Consider the following 17,966-nt stretch of genomic DNA (forward strand, 5'->3'; position numbering starts at 1 on the left):
GGGCTGCGAGCGTTCCGGTCCCGACGCCGCGGCTGCGGCTGCGCGGCTGCCCGGAAGAGGAAGGGGACCGGGAAAAGAGGAAAGGGAAAGGGAAGGCGGGCAGCGAAATCCGCCGCTTCCTCTGCAGGCCGGCCCGGGGCACTCCCTCGGGGAGTGTGGCCGCGGGTCGCCGTGACCGGCCGGCGTGTTGCAAAGGGTAGAATATGCAAAGTTTTCTTAAGAAATGCTGTTCTTCAGGATGACCATCTCCGGAGGGAATGTGATGCCAGCTGCCGGTAGCCGACAGCAGGACAGCAGAAGGAGCAGTCAGCAGGGACATTCCTCAGGGCTATGTCGTAAACAAATTTACTAGCTCTAGGTTGTGGAGTGCCTTCCCAGATGAACTGCTATGTATCAGAGGTACCGGATTGCGGATCAAGCTCAGCCATGGGTTTCACCAGTCTCTCCTTCCCATTGCACCCCATTTCGCAGGACATCAGGATCAGCAGGACACCCTCCGACACCTGCACAGCCAGCCCCATCTTTCACAGGCTGCAGGAGCCTTTCCCTCTTGCCAGGCCAAATTATAGCTTCCTGCTGTTCCCCGGCAATTCGGACTGTTTGCAGGGAGGGTATTGCTCATTGCAGGCAGCCACTTCTGCCCCTGAGTAGCTTGGCACCTTGGAGCCTCTTCTCAGCCAGGTAAGCACTGGAAAATGCCAGCAGCTATAAGTCGTTCGCTCTACTGCTTCAGTCCTGCAAGTTCACTCTGGGTTCTGCTCTGAATTTTCTTCTTTTTTCCACGTCCTATCCTGGATGGGAATGACAAACCCAGGCTCCATTTGGGGCACACTGTGTAACCAGAGGGGCTGTGAGGATGGAAGCAGGAAGTGCTCTGTTCCTCTGTCCCCTCTGACCATCAGCCCCTGCCAGGACTTTGGGTAGAGACCACCTTCCTCCCACTCTCACTGAGCTCCTGCAGTTCTCTGTAAACTTCAGTGCGTTTCTCTCCAGGGACATCCCCATGCTCTCAACGGCACAGTCAATGCCATCTGACATGGAACTATCAGATCATTCACAGAATCCTTACTGTGACCCTAATGCACTACAAGGATGAACTGGTCTTTGTGTTCAAAATGAGAGAACAGAGGTATGGGTAAACCTTCCTGGGGGTGTGACTGTAACTCGTTTCATATCAGCAAGGAAAGACTGTGCAGCAGCACCCTTAGGTGTCAGGCAGCCCTGGGGGAAGCCCTCAGTGATGCCTAGAGGAGCTGGAACAGAGGCTACACAGAGTTAAGGGAAATAAAATGGATATTTATTGAAAGGCCACACCCTGACAGAACCGTGCCACAGTCATGGCTCCTGCCTGGATGGCTCCAAGATGGAAGCAAAAGAGGGCTTGGTCACAACATCTCACACATTTATAGATTTTAGTCCATTTGCATACAGGAGTCAGCCATCCAATTCATAGTCTCAAATTGTGAAGTTTCATCCTCCTTGCTTGCTTGCTGGCCCGCCCTCCTCTTTTCACATTGTTTATGCTTAGGGCCTGAAGTTTGAAGACATTGTCCTTGAGTCCATAGCTGGAATCAGACTATTTTGTCTTCATCACCCTAAGCACAACAGAAAAGCACACCCAAGCAGAACAGAAAATTCAGAACTTAAGGCATCAATTCCCCCCTTTAGAGGCTTGACAAGGCCCCTACCTTGTCAAGTCTCTATTCTAAATTTTACTGACAACAAGTACTTAATGACCAATAAGTGTCTAATAATAATAAATATCTAACATTAGATAAGTGTCTAATAGTAAATACATACTAATGAACATAAACCTAATAACAATAAACATCTAATAAGAGTAATATCTTACACAATCAAATATTAAGACGAATAGCAATTAAATACAGAAGATGAAGCACTTGAAATGCTATCATTTACATCAGTCTTTGTTGTTACAGTTTTTCAGGAGAGAACCTTTCTTAATTCTGGAGTAGTGAATCCAGGGTTCTCTGCCAGCAACTTTGCAGTGAAGGTTGTCAGCAGGACTTTAAATGGTCCTTTCCACTTGGCTTGCAGAGGATCGCTGTTCTACCACTTCACATAGGCCCAGTCTTCAGGCTGGGACAGATGTGTAGGTGTGTCCAGTCCTACGGGTCTTAATAGCACGATGTAACTCTGGCGCTTCTGTAAAGTGGAACTTAAAACCATTAAATAATGCTGCAAATCACATTTTCCCTTCATGTGAATTTCACCTGGAATGTGTGGAATTTGACAGGTCTGCCATACAGTATTTTGTAGGGACTGATGTTATCCCTCTACCTCGGTTGGATGCCAATTCTCAGTAAAGCTATAGGTAAGGCCTGAACCCACATCATGGATGTCTCCTGACAAATTTTACTAATTTATCTTTTGAGAGTCCCATTCATACATTCAACTTTACCACTCGCCTGGGGTTTATAAGGTGTGTGCAGATCCCAAGTAATTCCCAAAATCCAGCTAACATCTTTAACCACTGTAGCAACAAAGTGTGGTCCCCTATCTGATGATATTCCCAAGGGAACCCCGAACCTTGGAATTATGTGGTTAAGCAAAACTTTCACCACCTCCTTGGCTGTCTTAATACGACAGGGGTAAGCTTCCAGCCATCCACTGAAGGTGTCAACTAATACCAGTATGTACTGCTGTCCCTCTTTGCATGGTAACTCCACAAAATCTATTTGCCAGTAATCCCTAGGAAGATCTCCTGCCTTTGTTACTCCTAACATAATTCTCTTTCTTGTGTCAGGGTTGTTTTCACAGCAAATTTCACATTTACTTACTACTGATTGTATAATATCAGTCATTCCCTTTCCTATTACTACCCCTCTTAGGTGTTTCAAAAGGTTTTCAACCACGAAATGTGTGGTTTTGTGTTCTCTTTGAACTAATTCCCAAAGGATTAGGAGCGGGACTACCACCTGGTTTGTCGGTGTAACAGCCAACCCACCTTCTGTGATTTCAACTTTAAGAAATTTTATTAGTTTGTGGTCTGCCTGGTCATATTTTGGGGTGTACCCCAACAAATCAATCTCTTTTTGTGGAATTACTGCAAAAATACCTTTTTCTGCAATCCTTCTTGCTGTTTTATCAGCAAAACAATTTCCCAATTCTGGAACAGTTTTCCTTTTTTGGTGACCTCTACAATGCATGATAGCTACTTCTGCGGGTTTTTTAATGCTCTCTAAGAGGAAAAGTATTTGCTCAGCATGATGATTTGTTTACCTTGAGCATTCAAGAGTCCTCTCTTCTTCCAGATGGCTCCATGGGCACAAACAACACTAAATGCATATGTAGAGTCAGTCCATGTATTTACCTTTTTCCCCTCACTCAGGTCTAGGGCTCTCGTTAGTGCAATCAGTTCAGCTTTTTGTGATGACACGTCTGCTGACAGGGCTTTTGCCTTGATCACCTTGTCCTGTGTAGTCACTGCATAGCCTGTCATTCTTTTGCCATTTTTCATGAAGCTGCTTCCATCAGTAAAGAGCTCCCAATCCGGATTCTCCATGGGCACATCTTTCAGATCTGGTCGGCTGGAATAGACCTCTTCAATTATCTGCAAGCAGTCATGCTCTGGCTCATTGTCAGTTAAGATGGTGTCGTGGTTTAAGGGGACAGTATTGCCAGGAAAAGGAAATTCAGGAACTCTCAGGCAAAAAAGGCATAGGTTGGGAATAACAGTTCTTTACTGATATATTTACTAGACAAACAAAAACCCACCCCATCACTGGTAGTTGAGGTGCCAGGAGGAGTTGTGCTTCTGTCCCAATCACCTCTGAGGCAGCTTGGACTCCTTCATAGGCAGCCAAGAGCTCCTTCTCTGTGGGAGTGTAATTGGCTTCAGACCCTCTGTAGCTCCGGCTCCAGAATCCCGGAGGTCGACCTCGAGTCTTCCCAGGTACCTTCTGCCAAAGGCTCCAGGACAAGCCGTGGTTCCCAGCTGCAGAATAAAGCACATTCTTCACCTCTGGTCCCGTCCTGACTGGGCCAAGGGCCACTGCATGAGCGATCTCCTGCTTGATCTGGGCAAAGGCTTGCTGCTGCTCAGCACCCCAGTGGAAATCGTTCTTCTTACGGGTGACCAGGTAGAGAGGGCTCACAATTTGGCTGTACTCAGGAATGTGCATTCTCCAAAAGCCTATGGCACCTAGGAAAGCTTGTGTTTCCTTCTTGCTGGTTGGTGGAGACATTGCAGTGATCTTATTGATGACCTCAGTGGGGATCTGGCGCTGTCCATCTTGCCATTTTACTCCCAGGAGCTGGATCTCTCGGGCAGGTCCTTTGACTTTGCTCTTTTTATTGGCAAAGCCGGCTCTCAGCAGAATCTGTATGATCTTTTCTCCTTTCTCAAATACCTCCATTGCCGTGTTCCCCCACACAATGATGTCATCGATGTATTGCATGTGTTCTGGAGCTTCACTCCTCTCCAGTGCAGCCTGGATCAGTCCATGGCAGATGGTGGGGCTGTGTTTCCACCCCTGGGGCAGACGATTACAGGTGTACTGCACGCCCTCCATGTAAAGGCAAACTGAGGCCTGCACTCTGCTGCCAGGGAAATGGAGAAAAATGCGTTGGCAATGTCAATGGTGGCATACCACCTTGCTGCCTTGGACTCCAGCTCGTACTGGAGCTCCAGCATGTCCGGCACGGCAGCGCTCAGCGGTGGAGTCACTTCGTTCAATGCACGATAGTCCACAGTCAATCTCCATTCTCCATCAGACTTGCACATGGGCCAGATGGGGCTGTTGAAGGGTGAGTGGGTTTTGCTGACCACCCCTTGGCTCTCCACCTCACAGATCATCTTGTGGATGGGGATCACAGCATCTCGATTCGTCTGGTACTGCTGGCGGTGCACTGTTGAGGTGGCAATTGGCAATTGTTGCTCTTCTACCTTCAGGAGTCCCACTGGAGATGGGCTTTCTGACAGTCCAGGCAAGGTGTTCAACTGCTTAATGCCCTCTGCCACTACAGCAGCTATTCCAAAAGCCCATCTGTATCCCTTTGGGTCTTTGTAATAGCCACTCCTGAGAAAATCTATGCCTAGAATGGGCGGTGCCTCTGGGCCAGTTACAATCGGATGTTTCTGCCACCCCTCTCCTGTCAGGCTCACCTCAGCTTCCAGCAAAGACAATTCCTGTGATCCCCCCGTCACCCCAACAATGGAAACACGCTCTTCCCGCACATGTTCTGATGGTATTAGAGTGCATTGTGAACCAGTATCAACTAATACCCTGTATTCTTGTGGTTCTGATGTGCCAGGCCATCGGACCCACACCATCCAATAGACCCTGTTATCCTGTACCTCTCCCTGGCTAGAGGCAGGGCCCCTCTAGCCCTGGCTATTATTCCTTTCCTGAACATAGATAGTGGAGGTTCCTTCAAGTGGGTCTGACAGATCATCCTCCCTTCTGTAATGCCCAGCACCTTGGTCATGGGAGGTTGAGGCTACCTTCAATTTAGTGTAGCTCCCTCGGTTAGCATTTCCCTCCCTGAGTTGACGCACCCGTGCTGCCAAGACAGAAGTGGGTTTCCCATCCCATTTTCCCATGTCTTCCCCATGGTCACGCAGAAAAAACCATAGGTCAGCTTGTGGGGTGTACCCTCTTCCACTAGCTGGGGGGCATTGGACTGTAACCTTGGGGTATGAGGCTCGCACTGGTGCTGTCTTGATCTTCCTGATCTCCTCCCTCATCTCACTTATGTCACCTCTCATCTCCCTAACCTCCTTCATCTCCTCCCTCATCCCCCTCACCTCCTGGACCACGGAAGAAACCTGGGCCTGCACTACGCCATTCATCATACTGTGGAAATCCCTAAGTTTGTTAGCAACAGAGCTCACTGTTTCTCGGTGCTCATCAGCATTAATCATTGCAATGAAGGTGGTGTATTGAGATGGCCCCAGGTTTACCAGATTCCACAGCATGTGCCCTGTGCACCTGACCTTGTCAGGTTCATTGTCATGCTGTCCATCCCTCCCAAAGAGTACCTCCAGTACCGCCACCTCTCTCAGCTGTTGGATCCCTTCCTCAAGGGTCTTCCAATGCATTCTATTATGGTGCTCCTGCATTCTTTCTTTGTTGACAAACCTCTCTCTTACACTCATTAAAAGCCGCTCCCAGAGGGGAAGTGGGCCTGGCTCCCTTACGAATATCTGGTCCACACCTGATTCCTGGGACAAGGATCCCAAATTTCTTGCCTCTGTACCATCCAAGTGCACACCTGTATCCATGAGGTCCCAGACCCGAAGTAACCAAGTTGTCAAAGCCTCCTGGCCCCGTCGTGCAATATCTTTCCACAGATTGCGGAGATTTTCATAAGACAGGGACTCAGTGATGATTTCAACCTCTGGCTCCCCTGCTGGTTGTGAGGGCCCTCCTCTCTGGTCCTCTTTGTCTAGGTGCCTTGTTTTCATTTTAGACTTCCTAGTTTCTACAGGGATGACTGCTGCTGGCTGTGAGTGCCCTTGCAATTCAGCTGGACCCTGGGCAGATGTAACACCTATGGGTTCCACTGCGGCATCACTGGATTCTCCCCCTTTAAGTTAGGGCTTCTCACCAGCCGGGGAGAGGTACTCCTCCATCATCTGGCTCATCTTACTCATCTGCTTCACTAGAAGCCCCACCCACTCCGGCTCATTTCTTCCTGAGGTGGGCTGTGGGGCAGGGTCAGGCTCTGTGGCAGCATCCCTAGTCTCTGGGGCAGGGTCAGGCTCTGTGGCAGCATCCCTAGTCTCTGGGGTAGGGTCAGGCTCTGTGGCAGCATCCCTAGTCTCTGGGGCAGGGTCAGGCTCTGTGGCAGCATCCCTAGTCTCTAGGGCAGGGTCAGGCTCTGTGGCAGCATCCCTAGTCTCTGAGGCAGGGTCAGGCTCTGTGGCAGCATCCCTAGTCTCTGGGGCAGGGTCAGGCTCTGTGGCAGCATCCCTAGTCTCTGAGGCAGGGTCAGGCTCTGTGGCAGCATCCCTAGTCTCTGGGGCAGGGTCAGGCTCTGGGGCAGCATCCCTATTTCCTGGAGTATGTACCAGAGTTGTTATCTAGCTCAATCCCCCGTTATCTCTTAATGTTAAATAGGACAAGCCTATCAGTAACACCAGCCACTGTACGATATCATTAGCATTCAGAGGAAATCTGAACCCTTCAAAAACTGGTGGGGTAGACCCAAAAATTTGGGTGAGGGGTTGGGAGAAAATTTCCCCTGGTGTTATTCCCTCACAGTAGGTGCCATTGTTAAAGTAATCCCAAAAACATGGATTTAGTGTGTGGTATCCCTGAATCCATGTACCCGCCGTCCAAAGGAAGTTAAAAATCCATGAATTCCTCACCTTATCAACCCATAAAGCAAGTTTGATAACAGTCACAGTAGCCGTAATTACAGGGCCCATGCTTATGTAAGGGTTTGCAAATGGGAGATATACATGTATGAACACGTGCAGCCCAAACCAGATTAAACTGGAGCACATGTTGCTGGACCACATGTTTCTAGTACAGAAAAAGACAATCTCAGGCAACTGAAGAACTGTTATTCCTTAACCTCGTGCCCCACGTTCCGGGCGCCAAGATCTGTCCTGGTTTAAGGGGACAGTATTGCCAGGAAAAGGAAATTCAGGAACTCTCAGGCAAAAAAGGTATAGGTTGGGAATAACAGTTCTTTACTGATATATTTACTAGACAAACAAAAAACAGCATCAGCTATATGAAAGAGAACAAAAAAACCCAGTGACAGAACAGAACGAAACAGTCCTTTTTTTCCAGTCACCGATCCCCCTCCTCGTCCGCGCAGTTGAGATGGAGCAGGGCAGGCAGCCTCTCAGTCACGGCTGCTGCAGGAGCAGGGGGGCGAGGCGGCACCAGCCGTCCCAGGTGAGAGAAGGGGAAGAACTTGCTCACCGTGGGCGTCCCGTGGGTTCTCGGCGTTGTTTCTCAGAAGCAGGGAGTTTTTGCTGTCCGAGTCCAGCAGGGAAGAAAAACACGGAGGAGAAACAACCTCTCTCCTCCGCCGGCGAGCTGCGAGAGTTCTCACTACTCTGCGTGTCCTCCTACTTGCCGAAGGACTCCACCTTTCCCTAATGGAGCCATCAGGCTGCTCCAGCCATTCCTTTGTCTTCAGCTCTTAATGGCTAATAGGGGAGCCACCCTGGGTAGCTTAACATAATAATGGGAAAAAATTTCTAAACCTCACCAGCCCACAACAGATGGAGGACAGAAACATGGCAGGGTTAACAACAGAAGTTGTTTTCAGGGTAACAATCATCTTGCTCTAATAGCAGTGACTGGTATTTCAGCATCCGATTGCCAGACAGCCAATGTCCCCCCTTTTGCTCAAGGACAGCTGCTACTGCATGGGGTACATACACCACAATGTGTCACTCAAGGGTGAGATTTTGGACCTCCTGGATCAAGATGGCAGTGGCTGCCATGGCCTTTAGGCATTCTGGCCAACCTTGGGCAATGCTATCTAGCTGTTCAGAAAAGTAGGCCACAGCGCTCTGCTGGTTCCCGAGATGCTGTGCTAGTACCCCCAAAGCCATATTCTGTCTCTCATATGTAAAACATTCAAAAGATTTAGTTAGGTCTGGCAGTCCCAGTGCTGGAACTGACATCAGTGAGTATTTCAGCTGTTTAAAAGCTGCTCTAGTGTGATCAGTCCATGGGATAATTCCTCTCTCGGCTGCTTTTAACGCCCCATATAGGGGTTTTACTAGAAGTCCATAATTTGCTATCCACAAATGATAACAACCTACCATTCACAGGAAAGCTTGCATCTCTCTCACTGTATGGGGCTCTGGGAATTGACAGACGGCTTCTTTCCATTCTTTGTGTGTCTTCTGTCTGTGTCCACAGAAGATCTCAAGTCCCAAATAGACTACTCCTTCTTTAGCAATCTGTGCTTTATCTTTAGAGACTCTCTACCCACTAAGCCCCAAGAAGTTTAATAAACTTACAGTGAAACATATGCAGTCATCTCTGGTCCTGGCTGCAATCAAGATGTCATCCACATATTGAAGGAAAATCTCCCTCTGGTTCCTGTCTTTTCCAGTCCTCCAATTCCTTTGCTAGCTGCTTTCCAAATATTGTTGGGCTATTCTTGAAACCTTGGGGTAAAACTGTCCAAGTAAGTTGACTTTTCCTCCATGTCTCGGGATTTTCCCACTCAAAAGCAAAAAGCTCTTGGCTGTTTTTGTGTACAGGAATGCAGAAAAAGGCATCCTTCACATCTATAACGGTAAACCACCCTAATTCGTCTGTCAGTGTGGTCAAAAAGGTGTAGGGATTGGCTACTACTGGGTGTATATCCTCTGTAATTTTGTTGATTGCTCCTAAGTCTTGTAACTCTTACCGTCTGCTTACTTAACAGCTAAAATGGGGATGTTGAATTTGGACTCACATTGCACTAACAAACCACGTTGTAGGAATTTTTCAATTATAGGTATCAATCCCTTAGGATTTTCTAATTTTATGGGGTATTGTTTCTGCCTTACTGGTGTGGCTCCTGGTTTGAGTGCAATATTCACTGGTTCTGCCCATTCGGATCTTCCTCATATATCACTGGCCCACACTATTGATTTACAACATTTTCCACTTCAGCGGGATTTCACTGCATTTTTCCTGTATAAAAAGTGCAGCAACTTGGACAAATTTAGATTCAGGAATTATAGCTTGTATACTCTTTCCTTTTTTGAATTTAATCTCTGCTTCTAATTTTTTGAGCAAGTCCCTCCCCAGCAATGGTTTTGGGGAGCTAGGCGTTCCCCAATTTGAATTTTAAAGGTTGGAAGAAAGGCCACGTTTCACTTACCCCAGTTGCCCCAACAACATGTATAGTATTGTGACTCAGTTCCCTTTCTAAGGTATTTAACACAGAATATGCTGTTCCTGTACCTACCGAAAAAACTTGGTATCATCTTTCCACAGCTTAGTTATAACCAAAGGCTCTGCTGGGGGAATAGCCCTCAGTCACCATCACTCAGAGCCTGGGCCACTTGAGGTTTGTACTACTGGGATTTGGGAAACTGAGGATTTTTCTTTTAACACTGGACAGTCCTTTTTCCAATGTCCCCACTTTTTACAGTGTGCACACTGGTCCTTCTCTGTAAGGGAGGCTTTGTTGGATGACTTTTCTTGAGTTACCTTCTTACTAGGTTGGAGTTTAACCCTTTCAGTTGGACCTCTATCTTGAAACATCTTCCAGGCAACCTCTAGCAGTTTCTCTAGCAGTTCATATCTCGGACTCCCTCTTATCTTTTCCTGTATCATTTGAAGCCTGACCCATAAACAACAAAACCAGATGTGCTTTACCATCAGCTGATGCAGGGTCTATATCAGTATACTTGATAGCGATGTCTCCTAGCCTGTTTAAAAAATCAGTGGGTGATTCATTATAATTTTGTCTTACTTCATAAAACTTTGACCAATTTATAGCTTTAGCTACACCATGTTTTAACCCATATACCACAAGACTTTGATAATGTTTTAGCCTCGCCATATGTTCTGGTGTATTTGGATCCCACCTAGGATTCTCAAGGGGTAGTATCTGAGTGACAATACCTTGAAGTAGTCCACTGGCTATGTTCCCCTCCATTGATGTTGTAATGGCTTTATTAACCATTTGTCTTTCAGTGGAATAAAGTAATGTATCTAAAATAGAGTTCAAATCTGCCCAGTCAGGGTTCTGTGAGTTAATAGCCTATTCTACTAATTTTGCCACTTTATCTGGATTCTCTTTATATTTTCCCACGGTAGCTTTCCACTGCTCTAACTCTGTAAGGGAGAATGGAACTTTCACATATATCGGCCCCTGATTACCAACAGCTTGTCTTAAGGGGCTTGCAAAATTGGTTCTCTTTCTTTCTCCCGTTTTGATCTAGTACGGTGGGCAATTGGGCTACACTCTCTGAGGGTTTTTCTTGCTGTCCTTCCCCTCCTTCGCTTGTTTAAGGCAGCAATAATTTCGTCCATTTCATCATCCTCTTCTTCCTCCTCAGAGTCATTTGAATAAGAAGAACTGTCTGACTCTGTTGTAGCAAACAGTCTACCTCGATTTGTCCCCATCCTAGAAAGCACTATGCAAGACCTGTTGCATCATCTCCTGAGGCAGCTCCCTGCCCTTTGGGGTTGCCACGGTATCTCATGGGCCTGAGAACGGAGGAGGCGAGGAGGCGTCACTCCCGCTATGGGAGGTTCCCTCTCCGCCTTCTTGGTAAAAGGCCCTGCCCAGCAGCCCCTGCTCTCGGGGTGGTGCCGAGGGATGCACACACCAGCTATCATCTCCCTACTTCCTGACCCCTCGAGGTGGTGCTGGAGACAGCGGGGGCGGTGTCCATTGCTGCCAGGGCTGGCCTTTCTCCACCTTTACTGACCAGGGCTCTGCCTGAGCCGTGCCCCGCCTTGCCCCACTTTTCAGCGGTGCGGGAGGAGGGGCCGTGCCCGGGCCAGCACCCCTCTCCCAGCCAGAGAGCGCCATCTGTGTCCTGCCCATGTGCTGCTGGCTGGATTTTTACTGTGATTTCATGCCAGGATCCTCTAAGTCTGAGTGGTACCGTACTCGAGTCTTAATTTCTTTATTTGAATTTACCAATCTACTCGCTTTACACAGAGAACTGTTCCGTGGGGTTTTTCGAAAGGTCGTGAGCTCTCTTTTTCTTTTCCTGGACTTACCTAGTCCTTGGATCTGGAAGGTTTACCAGTTCTCAATTCCAGGAAACGTGCCTTCTTTTCTGATCTTCTCTGTGAACGACCCCTAAAACTTCCCAAGTTTTAGGCTTGACACATGAGAAAGAGTTCTACCATGTCACATTCGCTTCTCCTGCGACCAGCCACATCCGTCGCAGGATAGTGGAACTGCGATCTTGGGGTCCGAATTTGCTTCGTGATAGGACCACGTCTTACACACGCTCTCAGTCACACCTTACTCAACCATGTAACAGTTCCTTTTCCTGCGTGGACTCTTTGTGCGCGTCGAGTTTTATGAGTGAAAAAAAGTTGCTGTGGTTATCCAAGAGCTCTGGGCCCGTCTCATCCCCTTTTTGATTGTGGCTCTGGCTTTCAGTTCGGGATCCTGATTGGTTCCAAGGAATTTCCTGATTCCATCAGGCCACTGAAATCAGCGAGGCACCTCCTGATCGGATGGGGGGTCCCCCAAACCCCAAAATCAGGATCACGTCGGGGTCACCAACATTGTTATAGGTAATAAACAAATCAAGCCGAATTAAAATATTAAAATGACAATTTTTATTTTTGCGACTAAAACACGGTCCTTGAAAGTCACAACCGAAAACACAACACCGAGCCAGAGATCGACGTTGGGTGAACACACACGCATTGATCTGACCTCTGTCGCATAGGATTCCCCTGTGTTCACACTGCTGCCTTGGTCAGTCCTGGTTTTATACAGTTTTTCTAGCCTTGGAGCAAGAAGTTTTTCTTTCCTGTGGTAGTTTATCATATTTATGTAGCCTCCTTTGTCTGCGTTGGACTGCACGAAAGCTCTTCCTGGGCACCGATGAACTTTGATGAGTGCCGATTCTGCTTTATGGGAACTAGGTATTGAGATGTAGTTGTTCTTGAGAGTGTCGATTTTGGCTTACAGGACCTTGTATTGAGAAGTAGTTTTCTTCGAGGATTCTGGCTATCCCGGTGGGCACTTATCGTGTGCTTATCTCTGGGTGCTTTCTGGGCCATCTCTGTAACAAATCTTATTGGTGTGTTAATCAGGGCTTAGTTCACTGTTGCACCATTGGAATTCTGTGAAGCAGTCTTACTTTTTTGCTGTGGCTGGCATTATTAAAAGTTTTTTAATTTATTTTTTTATTTATATGAACATTATTTATATCTCATAAATCTCAAATTAACATGAATTACTTCATAGTGTATATCACATTGAGTACCTCAACAGAAAGCCCAGCTGGAACAGCAGCAAGTGGCCAACCTTGGATATGGGGTCTCCAGAGGACCACGGTCCTTGGGAACTGCCTGGAAGGAAGCATCTTGCCAGACACCTGGACTATAATCCACTTTCCTTGGAATGACAGGTTGGTGCCAACTGTGGATATAGAGCTGTGGATTATTGATTGTCAAACCTTTATATGTGCGGTTAGAGCTCCAGTGCTCTTAGGCACCAACTTCTTTGGGTTGTCTTCTAAAATGAGCAAAGCAGCTAATAGTTGTTAAAAGGTTATTTATTGCCAAAGCACATTTGTCTCAAAAGGTACAGTCACAGACATTAAAGTCCATGCTAAGTTTTGGTATAAAGTCTTAGATAGAAGCAGAAGCTGGTCCTGGAGGTCCCACTGGGACCAATGTTGCTGGGCAACTCCTGTCTTCTTCTCGAGTGTTGATGATGATGGCAGGCAAAGCAAAGCAAAGGCAAAAGAGTAAAAGCAATGGCAAAAAGCAAATAGCAAAAAGCACCAGCTCTCTCCAATGCATGCTCTTATATAGAATCTTCCCAACGAGCTAAGACACAAACTTGGACCACTACTCCTGAACCTATTAGAATTCTAGTTTTTTAGCATGCCAGGTTATGTATAAACTACGCATATGGTCTATCTTGTTCTATCTCAAAAATGTAAGCAATATTCTTACTGTACCTCTGTTATGTCTAAAACTGCATTCCTGGAGCCTCCACTGAAAACACTAGTATGTTTTTCAACCTTAACTAGAAATTGCACTTCTACTCTGGCATCTGAACCTTTCACTTACTAAAAACACTAGAGCTCATACTAAAACTTATTTACTGACTCACATACTTATCCTAAAACTTAAACCTACACCTCTACCTTATGTGTGAGTGGCTTAATATACTTCAATCCATCCAAAGGTTTTAATTCAATCCCTGCACTCTGATTTCTCTCTAAAGAATTCAGGGAGACCCCTGACTCACTGACTCCAACAATATGAATTGGTGAAAATCTCTAAAAATACCATGATATGGACCCTGGAAGTGAACAGGGCCTTTGAAGAATTGAAGCATGAACTCAGGGCCCTGCTTTGGGACTGCTGACATGACTAAGCCATTTTGGGTATTGTCACATGAGAGACAGGGAATGGCTTTAGGAGTTCTGTCACAGCACCTGGGGCCTTACAAAAGGGCAGTAGTAGGCTACTTTTCTAAACAACTCGATACTGTGAGCAAGGGCTGGCCTGCCTGCCTTAGGGCAGTAGTAGCAGTGATCGTGAACTTTGAAGAAGCAAGGAAGTTTACACTAGGACAAAAGATGACTTAGTGTCCCACAAGATGTCACCTGTTTTAAATCAGAAAGGGACCCATTGGCTGTCTCCCTTGAGCTTCCTAAAATACCAAGCAGTCTTGGCTGAACCTGATGATACTGAAATTCAAGTGATCAGTTGTTGTAACCCTATACCTTACTACTTTAAGAATGGTATGTCCCTTTAACCCTGTAACCCCTGCAAGACCAATGGACTGACCCCCGTGATGGGATTGGCAAGGAGCCAATATCCCCGCCCCCTTTCTTGACCCATAGAAAAACCTGAGCCCCCTTTGGCACTTCCTCTTTACCCTCTTTACCCTCTTTACTCTCTTTACTCTCTTTTTCTCCTGCTCTCCTTCTCTCCCGCTCTGCCCACATGGAAGCCTAAGAATTAAACCATCCCTGAGATAAAGAGCCTCTGATATCTCATCTGTTCTACATGATACGACCCCAGGCCAGCTCTGCAGAGTATTTGGGGAGCAGAGCGAGGCCCAGGATGCTGTATCAATCAGTATTGTTAATCCTGTCTCTTTCCTGCAAGGGAAGTCCAAAACTGAACCTGTAGTACACGACTGCCTAGGGACCATGGAAACTGTGTATTCCAGCCGCATGGATGTAAAGGAACAGCTGCTCCCAGATGCCATTAACTGGTTCACTGATGGCAGCAGTTTGTGAGACAGGGAGTGCCAAGGGTGGGGTACCCTGTGACTACAGCCTTGGAGGTCATTGAGTCAAGCCCATTATCAGCAGGAACCTGAGCACAAAAGGCTGAGCTGAGAGCCCTCACTCAAGCATTACAACTGGCAAAAGGAAAGCAAGTTAATGTTTGGATTGACGGGAAATATGCTTATGGGAATTGTTCATGCCCATGGAGCCATGTGGAAGGAAAGAGGAATCCTGACTGCACAAAAGAAGATCATCAAATATGCAACTGAAATCCTCAGGCTCCCTGAGGCAGTGGAACTCTCAATGCAAGTGGCAACTGTACATGGCTGAGGGCACTCTAAAGGTAAGACCCTCCCAGAAGCAGGTAGGAAATTTGCAGATTATGCAGCTGGAATCACTGCTGAAATAAATTAATCACTTATAACAGCTCTAATACCCACTGCAGTATCAACTAAGCAGCCTGTAAAAAACCAACCTTCTGATTATAAAAGGACTTATAAAAATAGAGGAAAACTTTTTGAAAATGGTTGGGGACAATTAGACAACAGGTCATTTAATAATACCAGGAAATGTAATAAGACGTGATGTGTAATCTGAACGTAGTAAGACTTGTAAGAGGAACAGAACCCTTACACCAACACCTAAAAGAACGAATTGCGGGCCCAGGCTTGCAAGACATTTTTAAAGAACGGACATCACAATGTGTGACTTGATTGAAGAACAATCCAAATTCAACAGTTAGGCTAGAACAAGGAGTTATTAGCAGAGGAGCTTTCCTTGGAGACTTATGACAGAGATACTTTTCTGAACTTGCAAGAAAGGGGGTTTTTTGATATTTGCTGGTACATACTGATACTTTCTCTGGGTGCTCAGAAGCGTTCCCTTGTAGGAAAAATAAAGTTAGAGAAGTGATAAAAGTGTTGTTGAATGAGATCACACCTTGGTTTGATGCACCTAGAGAAATATTCCCTGACAGAGGATCACTTTCTGTGCACAAATTGTGCAAGCTATTAGCAAAGCATTAGGAATCCAAGGGCAGCTTCACACGCCCTACAGACCACAAGCTAGTGCTCAAGTAGAAAAGCTGAATCATATGATCAAACAACAGATAGCTAAAATTGGTCAAGAAATTAATTTATATTGGTATCAAGCTTTACCTATTGCCCTTATCAGACTCAGAAGAAGACCTAGGTCTAAAGAAAAAATTGCAGTAATTTCACGACTATAAGGTGCACCGGATTATAAGGCGCACCTCTAGGAGTTGGCAATTTTCCATATATAAGGTGCACCAAACTATAAGGCGCACTTTTTTTTTGCAGTGAGGAGCTGTGCTGTGTGCAGCAAAGTAACAAATTAGTAATGGAATTGCACGATAGCGGGGTTTACTGGCAGGTGCTCAATTTGCAAACATTTTTCACAGATTGGTGTAGCCTTTAAATGCAGCCCCAGGCGCCCTCCCTGTGCACGGGCGGGCCTCGGCACTCCCGCCCGCACCCCAGTGCCTGCTGGCACGGCTCGTGGCTCCCAGCTCCCACCACACAGCCGTGAGTCTCAGCTTCCCCCGCCTGACGGCCGCAGCGAGTCCCAGCTTCCTGCAAGCCGGCAGCCACGCAGGGTCCTGGTTTCTCCCCAGCCAGTGGCTGCGCAGGGTCACAGCCTCCCCCTGCCTTCCGGAGGCCACACAGGGTCCTGGCTTCCACCCAGCCGGCAGCAGCCGCACAGGGTCTCAACTTCCCCCCGGCCAGCAGCTGCGCAGGGTCCCGGAACGTCGCAGCTCCCGCGGGTCCCGGCTCCCTCCTGGTGGCCACAGCTGCTGCGGGTCCCATCTCACGCGGGTCCCGGCTCCACCCACGCGGCCACGGCTCCCACAGTTCCTGGCTCCCCCTGCGCGGCCACAGCTCCTGCGGGTCCCGGCTCGGCTTGCAGCTCGCACTTCCGGGTTGGCAAATTTTGCAACTTTGTACAATATATAAGGCGCACCAGGCTATAAGGTGCCCTTTTGGGTTCAGACCAAAATTTTAGTCAAAAGGGTGCGCCTTATAGTCGTGAAATTACTGAAGTTCATTTGAAATGCTTTGTGGCTGACCTTATGGATTAAATGTTACCCATGATGGAAATTTCGCTCAAGTTGGTAATCAATGTGTCTATGAATATTTAATGGCTATAAACAAACAATTGCACCAGATGTTTGGTACTGTGTTTGAGAATTAACGTAAGCATCCGGATCATAAATTGACCCACAATTGACCCTGGTAACTGGGTGTATGTGAAGAATTTTACAGGTGATCTTCTGCAAATAAAGTGGGATGGATCCATCCAAGTGCTCCTGACTACCTTTACATCCATTAGAGTAAAGACCTATCTGGATTCAATCTGGATTCACTGCACCCCAGTGAAGCAATCACCAGCTAAACCCTGGTCATGGACTAAAATTGAAATTCACTCATAAACCATTACATTCATACTGCATTTCAGTGGCTTTTTCATTGATTATCCTGTCACTGCCTTCTATTTTATCAACCACGTAACACGAATAGGAATCACAGCTACAGTAATTTCACGACCATAAGGCGCACAGGACTATAAGGCCCATCCGCCGGGAGTCGGCAAAATTCGCAACTTTGTAGATCATATAAGGCGCACTTTTTTTTTGCAGCGAGGCTCCACCCCCAGCTCTCCCCGTGCAGTTGGTGGCCGAGGCCCCGCCTCAACCCGGCAGCCATTGGCCCCCGGGCCTGCCTCCACCCAGCAGGGGCGGTGCCATGAGCCACCAGGCCCCCCTGGACCCAGCAGCCATGGGCCCCCGGGACTGCCTGGATGCGGGAGTTGGGGTGCCACGGGCCCCCCCTGGCCTGCCTTCCCCCGGCAGCCATGGGCCCCCAGGACTGCCTGGACCCGGGAGGGGTGGTGCCGCGGGCCCCCTGGCCCGCCTTCACCTGGCAGGGGTGGTGCCACGGGCCCCTGAGCCCGCCTCCAACCGGCTGCCGTGGCACTGCCGGCTCCCCCCACCGCTCACAGCTCACACTTCTGGTTTGGCAAATTTTGCAACTTTGTACATCAGATAAGGCACACCGGACTA

The 17,966-nt window shown here is 47.6% G+C and overlaps 1 long non-coding RNA gene across 1 annotated transcript; it reads left to right on the plus strand.

Annotated features, from left to right (window-relative positions):
- Window positions 1-89: 89 nt before the first annotated feature.
- Window positions 90-16,152, plus strand: LOC117004243. The gene is made up of 3 exons (XR_004419607.1): window positions 90-681; window positions 12,880-13,042; window positions 14,605-16,152. It is a non-coding gene; the product is annotated as an uncharacterized LOC117004243 (long non-coding RNA).
- Window positions 16,153-17,966: the final 1,814 nt, after the last annotated feature.

This window comes from Catharus ustulatus, chromosome 17 (assembly GCF_009819885.2).
Source record: "Catharus ustulatus isolate bCatUst1 chromosome 17, bCatUst1.pri.v2, whole genome shotgun sequence".
In the NCBI taxonomy this organism is placed as follows: domain Eukaryota; kingdom Metazoa; phylum Chordata; class Aves; order Passeriformes; family Turdidae; genus Catharus; species Catharus ustulatus.